Below are 19,968 nucleotides of genomic sequence, written 5' to 3'. Positions count from 1 at the left end.
CATTAGATATTTTTAAACGTCTAATTGCAAGAGCTTGTTCTAAGAATCTTGATTTTCAAGCCGAGGCACCAAATTAGTGTCCGGTAACACAGAGCCTGTCTGCTGGCTTCACTACTTAATTTTTAGATATGCTGGTTGGTGTGAGGCTTCTGGTGCCAGAGGATCTTCTATTTTTTAAGCCTTTTAGCCAAGCTCAAAATAAAATACAGCCATAAGTACTCATTTTAATGACTTCCCAGGCCATAGTCACCTAGCTTTTACACTGTATTTACTCAGGATTTTGGAGCCAAAATCATCATTTCCCTCATTCTTCTCCAGGGTCCTTGGGAACACCTGTGTCACCTGCCTCATTTGTGCCCACCTCCTTGCAGGCCATGTGTCTAGATGCCAGGTTGAAGCTTCGAACCCTGACTTCCTGCAGTTGTAAGCTTCTGGCTCCCTGGCTTACCATGAGGTGATGCTCTTGCCAGAGGAACTGGGGGCTGAGGCCTTAGACTTTTGGCTGTTACTATGGGAGGCCCTTGCCACTGGGGTTCAGATGTCTAGGCAGAGCTGATGAGTCCCTGGGTGGTGGCTTACAGGGTGGATTTTCAAAGTTGATCTGTAGGGGGAGAGGGGAGAGCTGGTCTTAGAAGGATATAGGGGAACAGGTGGGAGTTGACAAATTATATAACAGTCCTCTCTCCTACCCCATGAATTGTCCTATAAACCTTGTAGTTCACTTAGTTCCCAGAGGCTAATCCTGCTTCCAAAGGCTGGGCACAGACCAGTCACTAGCCATCCCCTACAAGTGAGACAGGTGAGTAAGCCAGGACAAGTGGAATAGGGACAAGGAGATAGTTAAATGGCCAAGGAGTTTACAGCTATCTAGTTAAACGCAAAATCCTAAGTTCCCTAACCAAGGACACTTAAGAGTCAATGGTTTACATTTCTCCTCCCTAACCAGAGAGTACATAGCCTAAATCACCCTACTCAGGGAGATATATCACAGAAATCCAGTTGGTGCCATTTGTGTCAGCCGCACCCAAGGACAGACGAAGTCATGGGAGTTAATCTCATTTTGGCAACTCCGCATAAAGCTGATGACTATTCTATTGAGATCCTCCCCTAAGACCTCCTCTAAAATTCCCAACTTTAGAAAACATAAGAACCCTCAAGACAAAGACCCACTGCAGGCTCTCTCTGGAGCATGCCCACTCCCTTCTTCCCTCTCAAGCGTGCATCTCTACTTTTCTCTCCTAAACTCTAAGGGATCCCACGAGACTTGCAATAAGGGGAGCAATGGCTGACTTTTCAGTGAGCTAACAGTAGCCCCACCACGGCTCACTTCTTTCTTCTAACGTTTCTAGGGAGCCAAAGCAGAGAACCGCCTAGGCTCTCTCCTGTTGCTTCTTTTGTTTCACTGTCCCCAGCTTTAATAAACGTACGCTCAAAATCACCTGGACTCGGACTGTGAAATCTTTTCTGCATGAAGTCAAGAACCCACACACTATTGGCCAACCTGAGTTAGATTTACTGTGGCCTGGTTCCTTTCCAATGACACAAGGGTGTGCTGTGCAGCCCCTACTGGGACTGGAGAGCTTTAGAAATACTGATGCCTGAGCCTTATCCCATACCATTTAAATCTAGACCTTTTGTGGTATAAGCTTGGCCACTGATATCTTTACATCGAGGTGTAATTTAGATATAGCAAGGCTCACACATCTTAAGTGTACAGCTTAATGAATTTTTACACCTGGCTAACTACCACCAAGATCAATATTTAAGATGAGGAAAGCTTCCAGTCCTTCTGAAGGAGGCTTCTTTCTCATATATGAATATGGCAGCATCCAGGCCCATCCAGTTAGGAACAAACACAGCCAGCACCTCTCTTTTGAATGTTTCTAGTCTTCCCAACTGCTGATGCAGGACACGAAAAACTTCTTTCTTCCCTCCAGTTGTTGTAGGTTCATTGCCTGGGGCTCTGTAAGTTAGACTGACAAAGACAGAATAACAAGAGAAAACAAGTTTATTAACATGCATACTGGTAGACAGGGAGCACTCATAGATGATAAAAGAACAATAACTTTTTAAGAAAGTGACAAGACAAGGGAAAGGGGCTTTGAACTTCTAGGGGCAAATTGTGGAATAGGCAAATATTTGGGAAAACAAAGATAAGGGCCAGACTAGCAGGGTTTGTTGTATAGATTTGTCTGGACTGATAAGGGTCAAGAGTGGTCTCCAGTGATTAACTTCTGTTCTTGATAGAGAGGAGAGGGGCACTCAACGAATCTATACCCTCCTTTCTCAGGCAAATGGGGGGATGGCAGAGAGCTTTTCTTGTATCTGCTTCTTTTCAGTTGCCTTCAGCTCAAAACAATCCTTATGTCAAAATGTATTTTTGGAGTGCCATGTTCCATTATCCTCAGGAAACCCATGTCTAGCATTCTAGGTCCACCTCTTGGGCACTTTTTCTTAGCTTGAGGGGAAGGAAAAGCCCAGGACAACTCTATTCCTAGTATCTTCATTAATAACATTTAGAACAAATTGCTTGAGGGTGAGTGCCTGGTGGGTCAGAGAGGCAGAACTCTGGTGGGTTTCTGTTGGTGATAAAAAGAAAACCACTGGCCCAAAATGGTGTTGCTCAGGCTGAAAGCCCATGACGCCAACCCTAGATTTAATACCATCATCGTAATCAACCAGTCTGGAGTTTTCTGGTTAACCCAGTGAGGTGATCTGTTACCCGGACCTTCTCCATCCCCATCACCCATGAAAGGAAAGGCAATCTAGATAGAATCCCTCCCCTTTTCCTACCCCCTCCAAAATATAGTAAATGTCCTCACCTCCCAAAATCCTTTCTTTTCTTTTGCTAATTTCTCTCTTTCCCACCCTTCTTCCTGTGAAACCTCCCAGGTTGCACCCCCTCAGAGCACCCTTCTAGTTGCCAGATGGGATGCTGCTCCATTAAAAAATCACTTAATAAAGCAAATTAGCTCTTCAAACTCAGTTGGTTCAGTTTCATTTTTTTAAATGTTTGTTTGTTTGTTGTTTGCTCTTAGGGTTTTGGCCCTCCCCTGCCTCAGTTTTTGTTTTTTGTTTTTTGTTTTTTTAAAAATTCTATCTAGCAGGTCCAGCACCTTTCTATAAAAAGGGTGTTCTTGTCACCTACTTTTTCAACTTGGAGGCCTCAGGTGTGCCTAATATAACAAGAAAAGTCTCATATTGCCTCTGATATTTTTTGGGGTGCATGGTAAAATACGCATAACAAACAATTTACCATTTTAGCCATTTTTAGGCATACAGTTTAATGGTATGAAGTACATTCACACAGTTGAATGTACTGTGTGAAAGGTTTTAGGGGGACGTTTTCAGCATCCCCAAACTGCAACTCGATATCCGTCAAATGGTAACTCTCTTTTTCCCCAGCCCCCCAGCCCCTGACAACTACCATCTACTTTCTGCCTCTGTAAATAATTTGCCTACTATAGGCCTTTCACATAAGTTGAGTCATACAATATTTGTTTTTTCGCAACTGGCTTATTTCACTAAGCATAATGTTCTCAACATTCATCCATTTTGTAGTATGTGTCAGAATTTCATTCCTTTTCAAGGCTGAATAATATTCCATTAAGTGGATTATATCTCATTTTGTTCATCCATTCATCTGGGACATTGGTTATTTCTACCTTTTGGTTATTGTGAATAACGTGCTGTAAATATTGGGGTAAAAATAGCTGTTGGAGTGTTGCCACATCCCCATTTTCAGATGCTCCTTGGCTGATTCTAACATGCAACAGGGTTGAGACTCTGGTCTGCAAACTCATGCACTGCCTCTGTGCTCAGTCAGCTTCCTAGCAGAGCTTCTGGGAAGACAGGTGGTCAAATCAGGCAAGTGTTGGGAACTGCCCTGCCTGGTTTCAGAAGCTGTAACCACCCCATGACTAAGGCTGAGGGAGTGACCTTGGGACCATAAGCCACTGAGGAGACAAAGCTTACCTCCCTGGAAGGAGCACTGCTTCTGCTCCTTTTACTTCATCCATAACTGGCCCCCAGTGCTTGGTTAGCTAGCCAATGAGGGGTAAGATTCCCCAAAGTGGGGAACAATCTAAGCCAGGCACGATCATGTGGGAGGCCCCCAAGGAAGGGCTTAGAGGGCTACAGCAAATGGGGGTGATGGACCCTCGCCCCTCAGCTTTGACAAAGCCTGAGTCCTCATCCTGTCTGCAAGAAGTCTCCTAATCTCTTGGCTGCCTTACTTCCTTTGCTCCAACCTAAGTCTGAAACAATGACAGAGGGTGTGGTGCAGCCCTGTGCTGGAAAGGGAGGGTTCCCTGGGCAATCAGAACTAAGAAAGAATATGTAAAATTCCACAAAATCTGCTTTGTTTAGAATGCTCTCAATTAAATGATAAGGGTCCAAGCAAGAAGTAAGTTTGTTCCTCAAAATTTTACAGCTCTTTAGCTATCTGACCCTGACTAAAAATAGGCCCTCAGAGTTCTTTGTTATCTATTGTTTAATCCTTATTGCCTGACAATGATTAATGAGCTTTACCTGTATTCTTGTGCAAACAGACCCAATAAAAGCCCATTGAGGAAAAGGTTCTTGGCCCTTCTTCTTTGAGAGATCTGCCACCTTTCCTCCCCAAGCAGGTCATGTCTTGATAGACTTATTCTCATCCCATAGGCAAGCCCTTGTACCATCAGGGTTTCTCATGGATCCCAGCTCCTGTCCAGGGCCGACTCCCTGAAGGTGTGCTCCTGTTTGTATTCCTGACCACCTTTCTAATCAACCTCAGCATCCCTGAGCTCCAGGAAGTTTCTGGGCCTTTATTATTATTATTTTTTTTCAAACTGGCCCTCCTTTTTCTTGAGATCAACTCCGCATGTGAAGGGTGGCAGAGAGATCTTTGTTTTCCACAAGGATCTCACTGCAGCGTTTCTGCCAGGGCAGGGGGTATCCCTTAGAGTGGGGTATCCAACCTTCTGGCATCTCTGGGCCACACTGGAAAAAGAGTTGTTTTGGACCACACATTAAATACACAAACACTCAGGAAAACTGATGAACAACAACAACAAAAAGGTTTTAAGTAAATTTACGATTTTGCATTTGGGCCACATTCATAACCAATGTGGGCTGGGTTGGATACCCTTGTGACTGAATTTACACTTACATGACCTGACCAAGAGGGGGCCACTCCAAGTATCTTCCTAGAATAAAGAAAATCTGCTCCAAGATGATTTCCTGCCTCTACCAAGCCCTGGAAGCAGCAGGAAGTCCTTAGATTGCTGCTTTGAGGGCTTAAACAAAGTTGCCCATTTTGCTTAGCCATGTACCCATTATATCGACAGGACTGTCAGGTAAGAGGATCTAGCCTTGGGTCTGAACTGCACAGAGCAGCACAGTCAGAGGTTACCTGGGTGTGCAGGGGCCTGCATGCCATGTGGGCTGAGGAGAGGTCCATTTCACCCCAAGCTGTACACAGTGTGGTCTACGGGGTAGTGAGAAGCCTAGGGGGCTTCTCTAGAGCTTATCAAGGTCAAGGTCTTTTCTAATGAGGGTCATTGGTATTTAGGAGTGGCTGCCTTCTGCGACCCAAATTCCCAATTAGGTGCAGAAAAGAAGAGATTTTACTCAGGTGAAATAGTTTACAAACCAGTGAAATGCAGTTCCCAGTGGAAACCAAAACTGCATTCCCTGAGACAAAGGGGAGGCTGTCTCTTATGGAGAAAGTTCCCTCCCAAATTTCCAACTGGTACAATTTTATACAAATGAGGTTTCCAAATTTACACAAAATCCCAAATTTCCATATTGGTTTGAATTATGCTGCTCTGATTGTTTCGTTGCATGCATGCTCATTGGTCAGTATAGAGCAGTTCTGATTGGTCAGTGTAGATGCAAATGGAGATATAGTTATGAAGTTCAGATTGGAAGGGACAGGTCTCAGGCTATTGGTTGAAAGACAAACCCAGGAATTCCCTTATAATGGTTGACTCAGATGGCAGGAGCATAGTGAAGCTAAGAGTTCAGTCTGAGGTCATTCTGGGTGTACAGAGTACATGAGAAGCCTGTCAACAAATGCTGCTAGACTCTTCCTAGTCATAAAATTTGGGCCCTTGGTTGGCCATAGAAAGTCCATCTCAGCAGATAAATTTCTTCTTGAGGTTCATGTCAAATGAATCTTTCTTCTTGGGGTCCACACTTCTCTTCATCACAGGAGGAACTAGAGTCCTGAAGAAGACAGGCATGGGTCCTTGTTAACCCTGGATAAGAATGAGGAGTGAGAAACTCAAATTCTTTGCATTCACCTTCCCCATGCCAGGCTCTGCTCCCCAACAAGCTTCAAGGGAGCACCTATTTTAGTACAAGTCAGACTCCCATGCCCTGAGGGATTCAGAAAGAGATAAAGTGACAAGAAGTTTACGATCTGGCAGAAGACAGGCATATAAGGCAAGGAATCAATAAAGTGTAAATAAAGTGTAGGAGAAGAAAGAGTTTCCCTCTACCTTCCTGGGTTCGACAGCTGGTCTGTGAAATAACAGACTACAGGCAGATTAACAGAAGAAAAGGTATACACATTCATTAATTTTTAATATTACATGAAGAAAATTTTAAAAAGCCAATACCCCAAAATATAATGGGATTTGTGAGTTTATATGCCATCTTACTAGAGAAAGGGTAAGGGGAGATGTAGGTCACTTAGGGGAGAGTAAATAACTTTTAGGAAAGATGAGTAGGTGCTTAGAAAAATAGATGAGAGATAGGATAGTGTGTGACAAAGTTTGTCTGGGTGTGGTGTGGACTTCTTATCACCTCTCCTGTGATAAGAGTCAATCTTCCCAGGTTGATGAAAATCCTGCGGAGAAAGGAGGGGATTTATGACAATTGGATTCCTTTTGGAGGATCTGTCTTTAGGTAGGTAAGTGGAGTTCAGAGAAAGCCTCTGTCTGCGTTTGCTGTTTATCAAGTGTCTTCAGCTCAAAAGAATCAATACACCAAAGCAGCATATTTTGGAGTGACAGGTCCTGAAGTCCTTTAACAGCAAGAGAATGCAGAATTCTGTTCACACAAGAAGTAATCCTCAAGCTGTAGGGGATGTTATTCTGCGAAAGCTGTTGCGTTGTTTTTATACAACTTCGGTGTTCTTCGAAATAACAGCAGAAATGAACATCGTAAAATTTTATTAGGGTCAGATGTATACTAAGCACTCTAAATGCATTAATCTGTTTAGTTGATATAACAACTCTAAAAGGAAAGTGCTGTTATTATTATCTTCATTTTATAGATGAGGTTAAATGCTGTTTACAGACGTTAAATGCTATTCCTGAGATGGTCCACCTGGTAAGAGGGGGACCCAGAATTTTAACACAGTTTGCTGTAATTCTAAAGTGTGAGTTGGTAATACTAGACACCCAGATGTATCGACAGGCGCACTGAAGGGAGCTCTGAAGGTGTGGGTGCTCATTTTGGTTTACTATCCAGCCTACAGCTTCTTAAGTCAGTACTTTGCCGGCCACGGCTTTGGTTTCCTCCTAACTTGTGTGCTGTTTTCAATTCTGACCTCATATCAAGTGTAGACACGTTCATAATTACAAAGGTCAGTAGTAAAACGTTTTCATCATTGCTCAGAACTGATCAGACTTTCATACATATTGTACATGTCCCCCTCGCCCCCAATCGGATTCTTCCCACAGCAAGTTCACAGTTATCCATTGTCACCTGTATACACACACACACACACACACACACACGTGCACACCCTTATTATAAATTACTTTATACTTTTGCTTCTCAAAACTATAGAGATTATGCATCAGGTAGATTGGAAGGTCTTCTGATTCTCAGATTTGGCCATTTTCATCTTTGATCCACTTCAGTAAGAGCAGCTCTCAGAAAACCTCACACGTGTGCCTTCCATTTCTAAATTCCCTCAGTCTAGAATTTGCATCACTGTTTTATATGGCTAATACCAAAGAACACTGAGGAGGCAAGTAAACTGCATTTGTACTCACACACTCTGACTTCTGGGAAGGCTGCTAAAATTAACGAGTTTGGTGACAGGGGTTGAAAGTGGGATACAGGGGTAGGAGCCACAATTGCATTTGACAAAGTTACTCTAATATTTATACAGTGTGTATCAGAGTTGACTGCTTTGTCAAACAGCCCCCACATCTTAATGGCTTAGCCCAAAGGAAAGCTTCTTTCTCACTAAGTGGCAGTCCAATCTGAGTGTCCTAGTTCTGTGGCTCTCCTACGTGAGGCTTCTCAGGAACCTGGGCTCCTCCTGTCTGCAGCTCTGCCTGTCTCTTAGGTCCTCAGAGCCCTTTTCTTCCAGCTGTAGAGGATCACATAAAAGGCTTTTAGGGTTCAAGCAGTGACATCTCTTACTTCTGTCCCCTTCCAATGGTCAGAATTGATCACATGATCCCATCTAACTTTCCAGGACAGACTGTGGTATGTAGACTCACTGTGTACCCAAAAGGAAGCTGCCTTTGATGAGTACATAGCATTCTCTATAGAGGTCCCTAAGTAGCCAAGTCAATATTAAGAAAGAAATTAAAGAGGGAACTCACCCAACCAGTCATGGAGACTCCCTACTGCTGTCCTCTCCAGGTTGTCAATGGACCATGTTCCCACCATAACTGTTCGAAGTGCTAACTTGAGTATCTGTGGGCAAGAATAAAGTGGACCCCCTTTCCTTCTTTGGTTCTTGAAGAGAAGGTAATAAGGCTTTCTTAAAGTGTGTCACAGTGTTACTGGGTATGAAGTCCACGTGCCTGATGTTTTAAAAGGCCAAAACTCAAAATGTCAGAGTTTGGAGTAAGGAAAGGTTTATCAATCCAGAAGGCACTAACCAAGAAGATGGGAGACCTAGTAGTTCCTCAAATCTGTCTTCCCAAAGTACAGAGTTCAGGTTTCTTTTCAAGGGATGGGGCAATGGGAAGAGCAAGAGGTGACTGACCACCGCAGACATCTGGGAGTCAGCCGGGGTCCGAGGAAGATCCTGCTGGGGGATGTGAGTCCAGTCACAGGTTCTTGCAGTCTTTGATAAACACCATTATTTGTATACATACTTCCTCATCTCCTCAGGAGAGACACTTTCTAATAAGGGGCTGTTTTTGTTACACTCAAGCAGCAAGCAGAATTCCTCCAATTGATTAGCATGTTTACATGCAGGACTAAGCAGAAGCTATTAGCCTGAAGGCCATGGATCAAAGCCGGCTTGGGTAAGGTGGAGTCAGAGAAGCCAAGTGTTTCACTCTTACAATAGGACTTTCTTCAGTGTCTTTTCCTGGGATCAAAGGTACTTATAATAATAGTAACTAGCATTTATTGAGCACTTATTGTATACCAGACACTTACACATATTACCTTAGAGTGTGAATAAATCTCAAGGTCTGGATGAGATATGAGGAGTTGAATAATTCAATTTACTTCATTTATTTTTAAATAAATGGCCTTAATTTCTACTTTAAATGCTCATTCTTCTGGGTAGCAGAAATTGAATTTCAATTGGTTTTGGCTTCTGCTCTATCTCAAGTTTTGTCTAAGTTCCAGGTGAGAGGGAGTGGCTGGGACTCGAGGTCCTACAGTTCATCTATCCATAGTGGCATCTGCCATTGCACCCTATGAATGACAAAAGTGAAACAATTTGAGTTCGATATCCTTTAGTCAAGGAAAAACAACTAATGGGCTAAGGACAGTGCCTCAGAAGCAGTGGAATACTCTTTCCAAAGAATGTTTGTGCAAGAGCGACTTTTATATGGACTATTAGAAGCATCCAGCAACTCAGAAACAGGACAGGATTGGCTAGGATGTCAGGGATTTCCTTGTAAGGCTAGTAGGTCCTTTTTTCTAGGGTAAGATAAACTAAAGCTGAGTTGGAGGCTTGTGATTGGTGTATGTTAGGTTTCCCCGACAGATATTTCCAGTATGTGCAGGCTGATTTAGGCTTAGATTTGTGCCTCCATGGGCGGCCTCCATTCTGTGGGTCCCAATATACTAATTAACATCGCCGATCCAATCGCTAGATTTTACATTCCGTCAGGCCCCGTCTGGGTTTCTTCTTTGCTTCACACCTCAAAGCCATGGTTCTCCCTGCCACCTCAAAACCACCTCCCACTTCACAGAGAACAAGCCACTATTTCCAGCACCTGGGAAAAGCCACATGTATTTCCCATCTCCCTTCTTAGCACTTCTGCTTGACAAATTCCTCTGTCTTAGAGCCAGGAGACTCACCCTCACCCCACCTCCCAGGGAGCAAGCCCATTTCTCTGGGACCCTTCTATCAATATTTTGCCTCTTCACCTCTGCTCTCCCTTCCATAATCTGGATAATTCTTAGATGCCTAGTTCTCTGTTTTTCCGTTTTAATATTTATGGCACAAACTTGATGCTTCATTTATTCAAGGGTTAAATTTCTACAAGTCAAAAAGCCTCATTCTTACCTCTTCCAACTAGTTTTCTGGCTTTTCTGCCTTCTCACTCCTCCCCTGAGACAATGACTGCTACACCTTCCAGATGATAAGGAAAGACTGCAGACTAAATTGGGAGTGGAGCAAGGGACCTTAGAAAATACATATAGGGTAAAAAATGTGTAAATGTCTCAAAATATTTTCTCATCACAATCTCACTCAGTTCTCAAAGACCACTCTATGATACAGTTGCCATTACTATCTCTATCTGACAGGTTAGGACACTAGGTTGTTCTGAAGAGCTATTTTGTCAGGACATCTGGTGTATAGTGGGAGAAAGCGGTGAAGATTGTTTTGAATTGGTACAAACCATTTTGAATTAGTTTGGAGAAGGGCTACTTGAAATACATTCACTGTTATTACTTTTGTCGACATGAGAACATCCCAACCTGTAGAGAATCTTTATGAGTTTATTTGAGCCAAACTGATGACATATGCCAGGGAGCAAGATCTCAACTCTCCAGAGAACCAGAGTTTCGCAGCTTCTTTTATGCATTTGAAATTAAAGAGGGGCTGTGAGGACGATTGGAACAAGATTATGTGCTCTCTTGAGGGTTAATACGCCCTTTGAGGATTATTACTTCTGGTATTTCAAAGGTGTGTTAACCTAGATGCACAGGAACAATGGACAACACTCGCTTAAAACCTTTCACTAAAGAAGTTACAGGCCTGGGCTGTGACTACCCACCAGGACCTGCCCAGTTAGAAATTTATGATTGGATCACCCTGTGAGGTTACTTTCCATGGACTGCCCCCCCCCCCGCCCCCCACTTTTTGTCCACACTTTTAAGTGCCAACACAAACTAACTGGTTTGAAATCTTGTCTCATGGAGACAATACTTAGGCTTTCTTTAACAAATACCTAAGGTACACTTGAAATTTATATGAAGCCTATTATTCAGAATGGATAAAACAATAGGTTTGAGAATTATCCTCTTAATTAAGTTAAACTCCCTCTTGCAATGTTTTCTAATGATTAGTTTATTAGAAAAACCTTTTCACCTACCAACACCTCACGTTAATATAAAGTTTGCTTCATCATTCAATAAATGTTGATTAGAACCATTCTGAGGTCCATGTCTAAAGAATAATCAGGTTTTAAACTCTCCAATTTGACACATTTGGACTCCTTAAGCTGCCTCCTTTTTTTGACTTTATAGCCTTTTCCTCAAATTTAATGGTAAAGTTTCTTTAGTCAGTGAACACAGGAAGCAGGAGGCTGTGCCCTTTGGCGGAGTCTGGAAGAGCCTCAGAGGAGAGACAGTGGGCAAGGCCAGGGAAGAGGTGCTTAGGATAACAAGAGGGTGAAGGTGGAGCCTGGCACAGTGCAGGCATCAAGGAAATGTTTGAGGGATGAATGCAATCTGCATGGTACTGAAGGAATGAAACATCCTCTTTGCTCCTATTGTGCAAAGACCTCAATTTTCCATAGAATGTTTCCTCCCTGACCTGCCTTGACTGAACCTCGGTGCTCTGGGGTGACTGGACTTTTCTTGTATACCCCAGTGAAGCCCGTTTATGCCTTAGCTTTATAACACCAGACAGCACAATGGAGAAATGGAGAGAAGCATTGGATGCAACAGAAGAGATGGACCAGAGATGAGTAGTATGCAGATGGGCCTTTGAAGAAGTGGGTTACCATTGGGACAGTGGGCAAGGACAGGTGTCAGGGGAATGTGGCTCAAATTCTTATTTCTTTTTTTTTTAAAGATTTTATTTATTTATTTTTAGGGAGGGAAGAGAGGGAGATAGAAAGAGAGAGAGAAACATCAATGTGCGGTTGCTGGGGGTTATGGCCTGCAACCCAGGCATGTACCCTGGCTGGGAATCGAACCTGGGACGCTTTGGTTCCCAGCCCGCGCTCAATCCACTGAGCTACGCCAGCCAGGGCTTAAATTCTTATTTCTAAAAGGAACCATTGTAAAGTTGTTTTTCAGGCTCACAGACATTTACTCAGTATTCCAAATAGCACTTCTTAGAGAACCCCCAGAGAACTCCTAACAGTGTTCAGGTTCAACTAGGGCCCACCAACTCATGGTTAAAGAATCAGGCACTTCAGAAGGAGGCATGCCTGGCATCTCAGAAGCTGTACAAGCATTGAGCTCAATGATTCCCAAGACACTCTCATCTTTTATTAGGAAAAACAGCAGTTTTCTATGGGTCGTGGGAAGAGTGGGGTCCTTCCTGGTAGAGCTCGGTGCATTCTGCACTATCCTCTTTATCAAGAGGCATCTAGCCAATGTTGACATTACCACCCAACTTCCTTTTAGAAAACCAGAATCAATAGTGGCCATTTCCAATAGTCGAGCAGGTTCATAATTAAGCCTGAAGGTGGCTGTAAAGGAAGGAGTTAGGCCAACTTGAATTCAAGTTCTGGCTTCACCATTTTCTAGGTGTGGTAGATTAAAGGTAGCTACAAATTCTTTTCCACTCCCCCTCCCACAAGAGATGGAATCTGTTCCCTCTCCCCTTTAATTTAGGCTGGGCCTGTGATTCACTTTGACCCAGAGGTTGCAGTAGAAGTGATACTAAGACAGAAGATTGGCAGCTTCTGCCTGGGTCTCCCAGAATGCTTGTTCTTGGGACACTCTCGCTGATAGAGGTCCCATGCAGGCACTTTGGGCGACAACCCCAGCCAGTATTTGTTCAACAAGGTCACACTTGGACATTCAGCTCAGTAGGGCCTTCAGATAACGGTAGCTACCGCCAACATCTAGCTGCAACACATTAGAGACCCCAAGTGAGAACCACCCACCTGAGCTCCAGAGAATCCAAAGTAATAATAGTGTTCTTAGAAGCCATAACATTTTGGGGTATGTATAGAGTGTGACCTCAGGTGAGATCCTTAACCACTCAGAGGCTGGGTTTCCTTCTGTAAAATGGGCACAAAAGCAGGATCTACTTCTTAGCTATTGTGATAGGAATATCATAGTGGTGGAAGTGCCTAGCATAGTGCCTGGCACACGGGAGGCCATCGATCAATGCCAGGTTCCTTCCTGCCCCTGCTCCAGGAGGTCGTACATCCCAGGTGTGAGTGAATCTTGGCTGCTGCTCTGAACTTCCTGGGCAAACACCCAACTTCCCTCAAAGGGAATGCCTAGGATCACATTTGAAAATGGGGTTGGAGAGATGTGATTTTTTTTCTTTCTGGGGCAACCTGTGATCCCCTTAGGAAAAAGAAATATCACCATCTCATATTAGGAAAATTGTTTGTTTTTTTTTCTTACCCTTCAATGAAAAGGATCAAGCAATTGTCTTCACCTCTTCAAAATTTTTTTTTTAAATAACCAGAAGTATGCCCGCTGACACTGAAAAGTACCCACACGAAATAAAACAACTCCCCTTCTGTTTCCCAGCCAGCAGGTTTTCTTCAACACCCCCACCCCTGGGGGGCCGCAGATTGCACAGCGGGCAGACTTTGGTGAACAGATGAACAACTGTGGCTTAATCTGTTTTGAAAAAAAAAAAAAAAGTCCTGAAGCAATTGATAAACAAGAGGCTGAGGTCAGTGTGAAGGAAGAGTAAATGAGGCCAGATTGGGGAACGTTGAAACTTAAGCCTCTTTTATCCCCTGTCCTGGATTGGGTGTGTGAGAAATAGTCAGGACTAATCTGTTGGGAAAGGGGCTGAGAACCTCTTTGATTGTGTGAGTTTGGAGTTGTTTTCATTTTTTTTCAAAATTATTTTAAAACTGTATTCCATATAATTTATTTGCTTATTTTATTTATTATCCCAAATCAGTTTTTAAAAATCTGTGTCAGAGTACATAACAGAAAAGCACACAAATCATAAATACAGATGAATGAGCATTCAGCAATTGAACACCTTGTGTAACCAGCACCCAGTTAAAGAGCGGCACCCTAGAAGCCACCCACGGTCCCCCACAAGGAGGATCACTATCCTGACTTAAAACTCCGTTGTTATTTTTAGTAACCCATACACACTCGTGTGTACTCTTTTAGAGACATTTTACACATCTGCAAGAATATGCACATGTTATTATTCTGCACAAATGTACTAAAATGTGTTTTGCACACTCTGGGACATGTTATGCAGACGTTCTGCCTCTGGCTTTTTTCACATTTATCTTGGGGGTCATCTCAGACCAATACATAGGAAGCAGCCAGGTTCCTTCAGTGGTCATGTAGTGCCCTATTGTCCTTTGACTGAGTGTACCACATTTATTTAATCTTGTTAAAAGGCAAAGAGGTTGTGTCCAACTTTCTTGGAACTGGCTTTTTTAAAAAAAGTAGTCTTGGGCACCTTTTTTGTCCTTTAGATTTAAGGTGGCAACAAGGCACTGCTCTCTGGAAGACTTAAAAAATGCTGCTACTAGCTCTTACTCTATCCTGCAGTGTGCTGGGTGTGGTACCACCTGTGGTGGTCGCCTATTTTATTGCCTTGTCCGGTTAGAACTCAGTTGTTCCATGTTTGACTATGTATCCAGGAAGTGGAAATAATGTCCCTGACACCCCCACTTCCTTTTCTGGCAAATCGGTGTCCGGTGAATGAGTCCAACCACTTTCACCCACCCCCCTACCTTCAGGGAGCTGCTTGCTTACCCAGCATTGTTCTGACTGAAATCTGGAGATTTCAGGAGCTGGATCTCATGAGCTCTTCCAGACAGGACTAGTTGGGGGAACTGTCGTTCATTTTGATTAAACCAAGCCTTCCCTTTCTGTCTGCCTCTTCCTCCTCCTGTGGGTTCTCTTTGTCCTTACTGCCAACCATGGCCCCAGTCTCTGCTTTCTCTGTGCTCTGAACTCAGATCTCAGAATCATTCAGACTTAGTGTGAGTTCCAGTCAGTACCAACTTTTTTCTTCTAGTGGTATTTGCCCTTTAAATTTCTTACTGTAATTATAGAACAAAAGATTTGTTTCCTTAAGACTTTTCGATTGCCTGACAGCAGGAGAAGTTGTATATCTGGGGGTTGGGGCAATCCCCTCGCCTCCCTCTTCTACTACCAGAATCTTGCCTGTCCTTTCCCAGCTCCCAGAGAACAGGCCACAGAGGACAAGCCTGGCTGGTTCATGACCTCAGGGTGAGGTTGGAGTGTCACAGTATCTGTTACCTATAGCAAAGGGCAAATACAACCAGCTTGTGCAAAGGGGTGGTAAGGCTGAGCTGCAGAAACTTGTCCTCCAATGGCAGGGTCACAGTCAAGTGTCAGAGACCCAGGGTTAAGGGGGACAGAAGAATCCTCAGGAGTGTAACACCAGGAGGTTAACTCTCACAGGATCTCCTCTTGGAACTGGTAACCACACACTTTCTCTGGGCCTCAGGGGAGGTAATAACACTAACCCCTCCTAGAGCTGTAATAAAGATGAAATGAGCTGATATATAACCAGGGTAAGGGCTCTGTAAATGTTAGCTCTAATTACCATGTGAGGTGGGCCAGACAGAGCGGCCCCACTTCCAGATTAGCTCTGTCACCACTGCACTTGTCTGACTTGGTCTGTTCCCCTTTCTGGGTTCCAGGGGACAGCGCAGGCTCTTTCTGCCTGAGCTACTTGCCAAGTCTCTTCAGACCCCTTCTCGCCCCTTCCTCAAGCCTGCGGCCTTGGTCAGGAAGCCTACGCTCTTCCCCTGTTCCTCTGCAGGATCACCACTGCCTTGCCCTCCTTTCATGAGGGACAAAAAACCCACTGCAACCAACGGGGGTGCTGGGGAGGGAGCTTCCTTTCCTAGTGCTTGTGTGTTTCTTTTGTTCCCAGTCTTCGCATTGTCCAATCTCCTTCTAAACTTCCAAGTCTGGTGTCTCCCTGCCCTGCCCTTCTTGTGTACCCAGGACAGACTGGTGATAGAAGAGAATGCACAATTCTAACACTTGGAGACTCTCCTGAGATCAGTGACAGCTAATCCAGAAAGAAAAGGGCCCAGAACTGAACATTTTAACACATTGAGGCCCTACTACAGACTACAGACCTGGCACTGTTCTAAGTATTTTGCATTTTACTTTTTCATGTAATCCTCACAGCAGCCTGCTGACGTAGGTATTAGGACCAGTCTGTAGATTTTCAAACTGAGGTGCAGAGCAGCTACGTATCAAGTTCTCATCACTTTTAAGGAGCAGAAATGGTACTTGAACCCAGGTCTGCCTGATCCCAGAGCCCATGGATGTTAAAGAAAATTTTAATCAGTGGGATTTTGAATAGTGATGTTTTACACTCCGTTTTGCCTTTGGATCAGCTAGCCCTAGATGCAGTGTTTTCTTCTTTTGAACTTGGCATGCACAGTGTCTTAACTAAGGACCGCAAGCTTGGTCTTGTCCATACATAGATTTGGTTTTGAAATAGCCAGATTGTAGGCATTTGAAAGTAGTTGTGCTGAGACTCACATGGCACCCACCTTCTGAATTACATTCCTCCATAAATAAGTCTCCTTGTGGAGAGCAGGTATTAGAGCAGGGAGGGGCCCATCAGGACAGAAGCACAGCACAAAGGTGCCAACAAGAAACCCAGGGAACAGAACACGGCCTCCCGTTGTGGGACCTTCTAAAATGGCTTGAGAATTTTATTCAAAGTGAGCAGCGCTCACCTCCATGGTGGGCTCAGAGAAACAGCATTCAACAACATTCTTTTGTAGCTCCCAAACTGTCAGAGATTTATGACGTGTCTAAGTGAAGGTTCAATCTTACCTTCTGCCTGAAGCCTTCCCAACCTGTTCTCCCCAAGATTTTTACTGCTGCCCCTTGGACCTTTTGCCTGAAGCTCTCATTTGAGCATAGTCTGCCTGATGACACCTGTAGTTTCTCAGTTAAACAGAGAGGCTGCACTGGGTTGAGTAGTGTGGCCCCCAAACAATCACACCACAGGTTATGTCCAACCACAACCTCAGAATGTGATCTTACTTGGAAATAGAGTCTTTGTAGATAGAATTAGTTAAGATGAGGGTGGGCCCTAAATCCAGGGGCTGGTATCCTCCTAAGAGGAAGGAGAAGGAGAATCAGACGCGCAGACACAGGCAAAGAATAAGACCACGTGCCAATGGAGGCAGAGACTAGAGTGATGGGCCTACAACCAAGGAACACCAAGGATTTCCAGGAAGCACCAGAAGCCAGAAAGAGGCAAGGAAGGGTTCTCCTCGAGAGCCTTCAGGGGAAGCTCGTTCCAGCTGACACCTTGATTTGAGACTGCTAACCTCCAGAACTGTGCGGGAGCACATTTCTCTCATTGTCAGTCACCCCACGTGTGGTCATTTGTTATGGCAGCCCTTAGGAACTAGTACAGGGACTCTCATTTGTCTCTTTAAATAAAAAGTTTCCTTTATTATGAACATTCCCATGGGCTTTGTCTTGTTTTTAAACAAGGTTCTGGGCCTCAATTTTCTCACCTAAAGATTGTGTCTCAGCCAGGTATTGTGCATTAAAGCCACTCCACAACTTATTGGCATAAAACAATAAGTTGTATTACCAGGCTCACAAGTCTGTGGGGTGACTGGGTGGCTCTGCTCTGTGTCCCTTGCTCTCCTGTGACTTACAGGCTTCCTGGGCATTCTCTAATGGCAATGGCAGAAGTCCAAGTTGGGAAGTCCCATTGTGTAAGCACATTTAAAGCCCCTATGAGTGTCACATCTGCTAACATCCTATTGGGTGAATCAAATCACAAGGCCAAGCCCAGCATTAATGGCATGGGAAGTACACTCTGCTCATCGTGAGAGGGGAAAAGGAGGGAATATTTGTTCAATAATAATCTCAACTGTCACAGATGGACCATACCTACTGCTACAGATTGAATGTTTCTGCCCCCATACCCTCATTCATATATTGAAAACTAATCCCCAAAGTGATGGTATTTTGAGTTAGGGCCTTGGGGAGATTATTGGGTCCTGAGGGTAGAGTCATTATGAATGGGATTAATGTCCTTGTAAAAGAGGCCCCAGAGAGCTCCCACACCGCTTCCATCAGTGAATCAGGATAGTATTCCTCACTGGACATGGAATTCACTGGTTCTTTAATATTGGACTTCATAGCCTCTAAAACTGTGAGAAATAAACTTCTTTTTGCTTATAAGCCACCCAGTCTGTAGTGTTTTTGTTATAGCAGCCAAAATGGGCTAAGACACCCATTTAGCATGGTTATTGAGAAGTTTATACATGTATGACTAAACTAGTCTAATAATAATCAACATGTATTGAACGCCTATGATGTGGCAGGCACCTTTCTAAGTGTTTTACAGTTCTGGTTATCTATTGCAGCATAAAAACAATGCTAACACTTGGGGGGCTTAAAACAACAGCCATTTTATTTGCTCACATTTTTGCTGGTCAGGAGTTTAGGCACGCTCAGTTGGATGGTTCTGTCCTGCATGTGGCAGCTGGGGTCACATTTTTCACTTCATTCAGCTGCTGGCTAGGCTGGGCTGGGCTGGAGGGACCAGAAGGCCTCGCTCACTGGTCTGGCAACTTGCCATTCCTTCATGAGGAGCTTGGGCTTCCTCACAGCATGGTGACTTAACATAGGTGGGCTGCTTATGTGACAGCTGACTTCCAAGAGGGATGAACTTGGAAGGTACAGGCCTCTTAAGTCCCAGTCTTAGATATTACATGGCATAACTCTGCCCTGTTCTATTGGCTTGAATTAGTTTTGTGTTGCAGCTGAAAAAAAAAAACAACCCAGAAATTTAGTGGCTAAAATAATGCAAATTTATTATCTTACAGTTTTAGAGGTCAAAAACCTAAATAAAACTCACCGGGCTAAAAGCACAGTATCATCAGGGCTGTGGTGTTCGCTGGGGGCTCTAGAGGAGAATCCATTTTCTTGCCTTTTCTGTTTTCTAGCGGCTGCCCATGTTACTTGGCTAGTGGCTCCTTCCATCTTCAAAGCCAACAATGGCTGGTCAAGACTTTCTCACACTGTGTCCTGACTCTGACTCTCCTGTCTCCCTCTTCATTTCTAACAACCCCTGTCATTTCATTTGGTTGCTTCGGTAACCCAGAACATCTGCCCACGTCAAGGTCAGCTGATTAGCAACCTTAATTCCCCTTCATTATGAACATAATATAGTCACAGGTTCTGGGTACTAAGACAAGGACATATTGGGGAGGGTGGGCCACTATTCTGCCAGTCACATGATTAAAACCAGTGACAGGAACAGACCAGGCTCAAGGGGAGGGTAAATAGACTCCACTATTTAACGGGGGGGGGGGGGGGGGGGGGCTGGGATAGTAAATCATTGGTGGCTTTCTTTAACCCACCCAGCATGCATTAGCTCATGCAGTCCTCACAACAGCCCCCAGAGGCTGGTATTAGTACCCACATCTGAAAGTAGGAAACTGAGAGCAGAGGTGTTCCTGACGGGGCTCAGGTTAGCCAGCTGTAAGCACTAGAGCTGAGCTTCCAGTCTAGGCCCTTTGGTAGCTGAGCTGGAGCCCTGCTGTTTCTGGCATGCCTGGTGCTCAGCAGATATTTATTTTGTCCTTCTCCATTGATCCTGTTTTTTTAGCCCCTTAAGGGCAGGAAGCTGGCAGCTCTGGTACCCCATTATACACATGAATCTCTCTCACGCATATACTCACC

General features: G+C 44.1%; 2 non-coding genes across 2 annotated transcripts; both read right to left on the bottom strand.

The window, feature by feature from the left end:
- Positions 1 to 7,533: 7,533 nt before the first annotated feature.
- Positions 7,534 to 7,603, bottom strand: LOC114501194. The gene has a single exon (XR_003684949.1). It is a non-coding gene; the product is annotated as a small nucleolar RNA U2-30 (small nucleolar RNA).
- A 162-nt stretch (positions 7,604 to 7,765) lies between these two features.
- LOC114501196 lies at positions 7,766 to 7,845 on the bottom strand. The gene has a single exon (XR_003684951.1). It is a non-coding gene; the product is annotated as a small nucleolar RNA U2-19 (small nucleolar RNA).
- Between the last annotated feature and the right edge of the window lie 12,123 nt (positions 7,846 to 19,968).

Source organism: Phyllostomus discolor, chromosome 6 (genome assembly GCF_004126475.2).
Source record: "Phyllostomus discolor isolate MPI-MPIP mPhyDis1 chromosome 6, mPhyDis1.pri.v3, whole genome shotgun sequence".
NCBI lineage: Eukaryota > Metazoa > Chordata > Mammalia > Chiroptera > Phyllostomidae > Phyllostomus > Phyllostomus discolor.
Note: the sequence above shows the minus strand (reverse complement) of the source record. Positions and strands in the feature narration are given on the sequence as shown.